The sequence below is a fragment of the Cherax quadricarinatus genome, chromosome 29 (assembly GCF_038502225.1).
Source record: "Cherax quadricarinatus isolate ZL_2023a chromosome 29, ASM3850222v1, whole genome shotgun sequence".
Taxonomy (NCBI): Eukaryota; Metazoa; Arthropoda; class Malacostraca; order Decapoda; family Parastacidae; genus Cherax; species Cherax quadricarinatus.
The window spans coordinates 33,687,223-33,695,046 of NC_091320.1; the positions used below are offsets into that span (position 1 = coordinate 33,687,223).

The window sequence follows — 7,824 nt, forward strand, 5'->3', positions numbered from 1 at the left end:
GAATTTGTCAGCAGATGGGTCTATGAAAGACTAGGTGAATCACAGAACTGATGAGGGGAAAAGGCGAGTTGTGCACCGAGGAGTCTGTGGAGACAAAGAACATTATCCATGGAAGCAAAGAGGGGAATGTATGAGAGTATAGTTATACCACCGTGTGAGGCATGGGTGGTGAATGTTGCAACAGGGAGAAGGCTAGAGGCAGTGGAGATGTCGTGTCTGAGGGCAATGTGTGGTGTGAATATAATGCAAAGAATCCATAGTTTGGAGATCAGGAGACGGTGCGGGGTTACTAAAAGTATTATCCAGAGGGCTAAGGAAGGGTTGTTGAGATGGTTCGGGTATTTAGAGAGGATAGAACGAAACAGAATAACTTGGAGGATGTATAAATCTGTAGTGGAGGGAAGGCGGGGTAGGGGTCGGCCTAGGAAAGGTTGTAGGTAGGGGGTAAAGGAGGTTTTGTGTTCTAGGGGCTTGGACTTCCAGCAAGCGTGCGTGAGCTTGCCATCAGCACTTGACGTGCTGTTGGGGTGTGAGATATGTAACATTTATGAAGGGAAACCGGCAGGCTTGACTTGAGTCCTGGAGATGGGAAGTACAGTGTCTGCACTCTGAAGGAGGAGTGTTAATGTTGCAGTTTTATAACTGTAGTGTAAGCACGCCTTTGGGAAGACAGTGATGGAGTGAATGATGAAACTGTTTCTTCTTTTTTTGGTCACCCTACCTCCGCGACGTAGAGATAGAGAGAGATAGATAGAAAGAGCGAGAGGGTTTCCTTTAATCTCTCAGAAAATGTATATTAGTACTTAGGTTAAAATTAGGCTAGATTACCCACCGACCTCCAGTGAAGGGTTCTTTGGTTGTCACGACAACAATATACATACTAACAAAAAAAAAATGTAATCCTGATTTGTTTTTCATGGATCAGTCCGGCGTCCAGCGTGACTCTCCTCCTCGAAGCTGAGTGATCCTTAAGTGGCAAGGAAGGTGGGAGGAAAGGGAGTGGACTCTCCAGTGTTGTAAACAGTATATTTTTGACTTCCTTAGGATACGTCACCGTGTAGTGGTCCTCTGTGTTTCATCAGGTGTGTGGGACGTACGTAGCTTGGGTAGCCCAGAAGATAATAATAATAATAATAATAATAATAATAATAATAATAATAATAATAATAATAATAATAATAATAATAATAATAATACCTAGGGATTGGCGGAGAGCATGTATAGGCCCTTTATATAAAGGTAAGGGGGACAAAAGAGATTGTAAAAATTATAGAGGAATAAGTTTATTGAGTATACCAGGAAAAGTGTATGGTAGAGTTATAATTGAAAGAATTCGAGGTAAGACAGAATGTAGGATTGCGGATGAGCAAGGAGGTTTCAGAGTAGGTAGGGGATGTGTAGATCAAGTGTTTACATTGAAGCATATATGTGAACAGTATTTAGATAAATGTAGGGAAGTTTTTATTGCATTTATGGATTTAGAAAAGGCATATGATAGAGTGGATAGAGGAGCAATGTGGCAGATGTTGCAAGTATATGGAATAGGTGGTAAGTTATTAAATGCTGTAAAGAGTTTTTATGAGGATAGTGAAGCTCAGGTTAGGGTGTGTAGAAGAGAGGGAGAATACTTCCCGGTAAAAGTAGGTCTTAGACAGGGATGTGTAATGTCACCATGGTTGTTTAATATATTTATAGATGGGGTTGTAAAAGAAGTAAATGCTAGGGTGTTCGGGAGAGGGGGGGGATTAAATTATGGGGAATCAAATACAAATTGGGAATTGACACAGTTACTTTTTGCTGATGATGCTGTGCTTATGGGAGATTCTAAAGAAAAATTGCAAAGGTTAGTGGATGAGTTTGGGAGTGTGCGTAAAGGTAGAAAGTTGAAAGTGAACGTAGAAAAGAGTAAGGTGATGAGGGTTTCAAATGATTTAAATAAAGAAAAATTGGATATCAAATTGGGGAGGAGGAGTATGGAAGAAGTGAATGTTTTCAGATACTTGGGAGTTGACGTGTCGGCGGATGTATTTATGAAGGATGAGGTTAATCATAGAATTGATGAAGGAAAAAAGGTGAGTGGTGCGTTGAGGTATATGTGGAGTCAAAAAACGTTATCTATGGAGGCAAAGAAGGGAATGTATGAAAGTATAGTAGTACCAACACTCTTACATGGGTGTGAAGCTTGGGTTGTGAATGCAGCAGCGAGGAGGCGGTTGGAGGCAGTGGAGGTGTCCTGTCTAAGGGCAATGTGTGGTGTAAATATTATGCAGAAAATTCGGAGTGTGGAAATTAGCAGAAGGTGTGGAGTTAATAAAAGTATTAGTCAGATTGCTGAAGAGGGGTTGTTGAGGTGGTTTGGTCATTTAGAGAGAATGGATTAAAGTAGAATGACATGGGGAGCATTTAAATCTGTAGGAGAAGGAAGACGGGGTAGGGGTCGTCCTCGAAAAGGTTGGAAGGAAGGGGTAGGGAGGTTTTGTGGGCGAGGGGCTTGGACTTCCAGCAGGCGCGCATGAGCGTGTTCGATAGGAGTGAATGGAGACGAATGGTATTTGGGACCTGACGATCTGTTGGAGTGTGAGCAGGGTAATATTTAGTGAAGGGATTCAGGGAAACCGGTTATTTTTATATAGCCGGACTTGAGTCCTGGAAATGGGAAGTACAATGCCTGCACTCTAAAGCAGTTTGGAGGGATATGTTGCGTATCTTTATACGTTTATGCTTCTAAACTGTTGTGTTCTGGGCACCTCTGCAAAAACAGTGATTATGTGTGAGTGAGGTGAAAGTGTTGAATGATGATGAAAGTATTTTGTTTTTGGGGATTTTCTTTCTTTTTGGGTCACCCTGCCTCGGTGGGAGACGGCCGACTTGTTGAAAAAAATAATATTAATAATAATAATAACAGTAATACTACTACTACTAATAATAATAACAGTGATAATAATAATAATAATAATAACAATGATAATAATAATAATAATAATAATAATAATAATAATAATAATAATAATAATAATAATAATAATGATAATAATATTAATAATAATAATAATAATAATAATAATAATAATAATAATAATAATAATAATAATAATAATAATAATAATAATCTTTATTTCTACAAGTACCTGTGCAAAGTATACTGCTGCTTGACCACTGTCCAGGAAGGACATCCAGTATTCAGGCCCCGTGTCAGGAACTACTGTGTAGTTTCCTGACTCAGTCAACCACCTTCAATGGACTGTATATACGTCTCTCAAACATAAACCACTGAAGAGAAAACAAGTATTTTCCTGGGACCATCAAGTCATAAATATTTCTACGGTGATTAAAATAAAAATAAGCGCTGTACGACCCTATTGGATTATTCGTTTTTTTATCTACAGTAATAAAATATATAGTTACACGACTGGGGCCTTGCTTCTACAGGGACATAATTAGAATAAAAACAGAGCTGAATTATTAAGAGAAAGTAATAATTCAGTTCAATATGCCTGGAGTAATTATGTGCGTCCCTCACTATATCATTAAATATTAAAATGTTATTCAGTACCGGTATGTTGATATGTAAGACATATGTGCAACAGTTAGGTATCTTTATTTCGAAACGTTTCGCCTACACAGTAGGCTTTTTCAGTCGAGAACAGAGGAGTTTGTAGAAGCAGTAGAAATGTGAAGATATAATCAGTCCATCAGCCTTCAAGATGATGGACAAATATCCACTTATTTTAAAGTCTGTCATCAAAGTTCGCTAGTGTGTATACAGTGTGTACCTTGTCTGGTGATTAGACTCAGTGTGTAGGTTACATTTTCTGAGTGTATAGTAGGTGGTGTGTACAACAGCCAGTGTGCATGAATGTGTAGAGTGTACCTTAATGACATTAACCGAGTATTTCTCAGTAACCAGAGTGTTTTAAATAGTACTGAAAATATTACGTTTGTGAAATTGATTGTGTGAATGAGCTCAAGACCTTCCACAGGCTTTTATTATGATTAACTGGATAGCTTAAAAATCTGTACTTTCTAGAGGAAGTAAAGAAAAAGGCCATTTGTGAAAATAAATATATTTGTCTAAGTACTCTGCCAGTATTTGTCAATTACTCAACAATCACTTGGTTAATATCGAACATTCAAGACGAAGGTTAATGTTAGTGACTTCTGGCGCAGTACTCGTGATGGAAGTGCTGACAGATGAACAAATATAGAGGATGGGGATGAGATAATGGAGCATTTTTTTGAGTTTTTAGTCTTTTGGGTATTAAACTGTAAGGTTCAAGATTTCAACTTTCATGCTTCTGTGAGAGGAGATTGGCGGTCGTGAAGAACACCGTCCAAGACTAACCCAGGAGTAGGCCGTTAACTAATCCTCGCTCAAATCCGCGATCAAACTGACGCCTTCCAAATCCTCCCTGAAATCTTCGGCGGCCGAATCCGCGACCACGAAAGCCGCCACCAAAACCGCCTAACTCGTGACTACCAAATCCAAATCCAAATTGTGGGTTAGGATTAGCGAGGGCGTCGGGATCAGGCAGGGCTCGGGCCGATCCCATCACGGCGGACAACAACACCGCCACTGCCATCATCAGGACCAACTGCAACAAAATAAGAAAATATAAAAATTCTTGATTTATGTTAGTTAAGTAGACAGAAATGTTTTATAAACATAAGGTACTGTATTTTAAAATACATACAGTATAAAGCATCAGCGGCATCTATATTTATTACTTTCCATAACCGTGAATTTGTGTTTCTCCATTTCTCGGCTTCGAAATTTAAATTTTTCACATTTCATTATCTCTCACGCTAAAGAAATTAATTCTATCGAAACACACTTCACTAATGCAAACACCTGTATTTTTGTCTTATCTGTGTGTCTAATTGATGGATATCAAACTTGCATTTCCTCAGACTAATGCACTCTAAAGCTTTATAGTTCACATTATTACTTCTGACACAGAGATTTGTGGTTGTCTAACCGAATTCCTGTTCCTCCTGGTCGCTGACAATAACAACGGCCTTCTTTCTATAATTACAAACTTAAGCACTTCCTCTTCGAGGTATCAAATACGTCTCCTTGAATCGGCCATTAACTTAACATCCCTAACATGAGCTCTGCTATATTTTTTTTACTGTAGCTGCGTACCTCTCCCATTACACTGTCAATTGTTATAACAATAATAATAATTATATCTTTATTTCTACAAGTACATGTACAAGGTATACAGACCGTAGCTGACATCAATGACTTACTACTACAGAGAAAGCCGCTTGTTATGCTGAGCGTTTCGGGCAAATTAGTTCAGTTTTGTCCCAGGATGCGACCCACACCAGTTGACTAACACCCAGGTACCCATTTTACTGATAGGTGAACATAGACAACCGGTGTAAGGAAATACGCCCAATCAAATCATACCACGGGCGGGGGTTAAACCCTCGGTCAGAGGATCTCAACCGCGGGTTCAAACCCCACCCGTGGTATGGTTTATTTCCAGTCGTGTCATTACGATATCGTGAGTCATGAACACGCCCAGTGTTTCTACCCTCGCTGGGAATCGAACCCAGACCCTCGCGGTGTGAAGCGAGAGCTTCAGCCACCAGGCCACTTCTCGACTTGACCTTGGCTGTCTTCACACCTTTCAACTTCAACTGACTTCTGCATTAATCTCGTTTTGTTACTCATTAACGATCTGAAAATAATCCATTTCAAAATTTTGGGTTACTTGTAGATGCACTGTGTTGATGCAGCGCCGGATTCCGATAAGACCTAAAAACATTACGACGGAATACCAGCATATTGTGATGGAAAAAATTCCATATGCAATCTTTCTAAACTGAGCAGGTTAGTGACGTCTTCAAAGTAAGAGCAAATGATTGGAAGATAATCGCAGTAACAAGTTAGTGACGTCTTCCTAGTGGGAGCAAATGACTGGAAGATAATCACAGTAACAAGTTAGTGACGTATTCATAGTGGGAGCAAATGATTGGAAGATAATCACTGTAGCAAGTTAGTGACGTCTTCCTAGTGGGAACAAATGGTTGGAAGATAATCACTGCAACAAGTTAGTGACGTCTTCCTAGTGGGAGCAAATGATTGGAAGATAATCACAGTAACAAGTTAGTGACGTCTTCATAGTGGGAACAAATGATTGGAAGATAATCATAGTAACAAGTTAGTGACGTCTTCATAGCGGGAGCAAATGATTGGAAGATAATCACTGCAACAAGCAGCAGTATAGTTGTTATAGACCAAATACAACAGGTAAATGTATAATATTCATGAGTAACGGGGACACTTGAGGCTGGTTCAAGCGGTAGCACCGTCGGCTCACATCTGAATGATTTGGGTTCGACCCCAGTACAAGTGGAAACGCTGGGTAAGTTTCATGACACCTGTTGCCTCTGCTCACCTCGCAGTAAGTAGCTACCTGGGTGTCGGCCGCCTGTTGTGTGCTGCATCCCGGGGAAAGAGGTTCAAAGCATTCCACTGGAAATAAGCCATAGAGTCTTTACTGGGTTAACTAGGCATGCGGACCCTCGGGGTTAATAATCCGAACCAAATCTTCTTTATTGAAAATGCGTCAGCTAAGACGATATTAGAAAAAGGAAAGAAGTGAACATAGACTTAAGATAGGACAACACTGTCGGGGGGCACTCACAAGGTTCATGTTGAGGAAGGTGTAGTCTGTACCACTGTTGCTGGAAGACTAGTGTCAACCCGGCGGGACGAAGTGCCTTTTATATCTATCAAGAAGAGTCGGCACTTCCTGCCTCCGTCCAAACATGGTCACTCTCTCTCCGTCTCCAATGGCTTTTATACTCCTCCTCCTCTGGATTTCTTTTTATGACCCGTACACGAATAATACAGAAGCTCTTATGTTTATATTTTGCCGTTATTACATGTAATTTTATATTATTTTTAGGCATATGGCGTGTTTTGCATGTCCCGGTTAAAAAAAACTATTCGCGTAAACGGACAAGGGCTGTCTGTCCTTGAGAGAGTTATTTTGCTATGAGGAGACTACAAGAGAGAGAGGATGAGAACCTTGGTTTCTCTGTTATATTGGACTTGAAAAACGTGAAAGAACAACTTCTAAATAAGAGAATTACAAGTGGAATCTTAAGTTTTAGTGGGATTAAAAGGTAGTGTGTAAAAATGATAAATAAGACAGGAGAATTTCGGGCAGAACAGGATACCACTGCATACCTCAGTTAATGCTAGACGCTGCAACCATAATTTTTAAAGGGGTGGAGGGGTAAGCCAGTGGAAGGCCTCGGTCAGATGACCAAAGGCTCCACTTGCGTCGGGAAACACTTATTCTGTTTCCTGACAAACTTTACTAACCTGACCTAAACGATACGATACAGCCATGTATGACAACGTATATGAATGGAATAAAAAACACAAGACTGCAATTCTTGAGACATCATATATTTCACACCATGTCAAACGCTTTGAAAAAATATTCATTGCATGTGTAAAAATAGTTTGATCGGTTATAAAGAAAGAAGAAATTATTAGTAGACCTGGCTATACAGAGCCTATAATAACAGAGAAAATCAGTCATTAAGGTATAAGGGCTGCAACGACTTTACTCTGAAGATGAATGACTCGTTTTTTCCCAAGAGAGATAAGTTTTAAGACAGTCGTAAAAAAAACACGTGCAGGTGCACGCTCAGTGCAACTCTGTGCACAGGAAGGTGAGAAACATCTGCACCTGGACCTCAACAAAACATAGGTACGAAGACTGGCTGAATCTGTGAGACAATAATAAGAGACCAGAGGAAGTTCTCACATTACCGGGACTACAGTTTGCTTCACCTCGC

At 40.0% G+C, this 7,824-nt stretch overlaps 1 long non-coding RNA gene across 1 annotated transcript; it reads right to left on the bottom strand.

Moving 5' to 3' along the window:
- Positions 1-4,048: 4,048 nt before the first annotated feature.
- LOC138853382 (uncharacterized) lies at positions 4,049-6,781 on the bottom strand. Its single transcript, XR_011392573.1, has 2 exons — positions 6,657-6,781; positions 4,049-4,592 (listed from the first exon to the last, which is right to left on the bottom strand). It is a non-coding gene; the product is annotated as an uncharacterized lncRNA (long non-coding RNA).
- Positions 6,782-7,824: the final 1,043 nt, after the last annotated feature.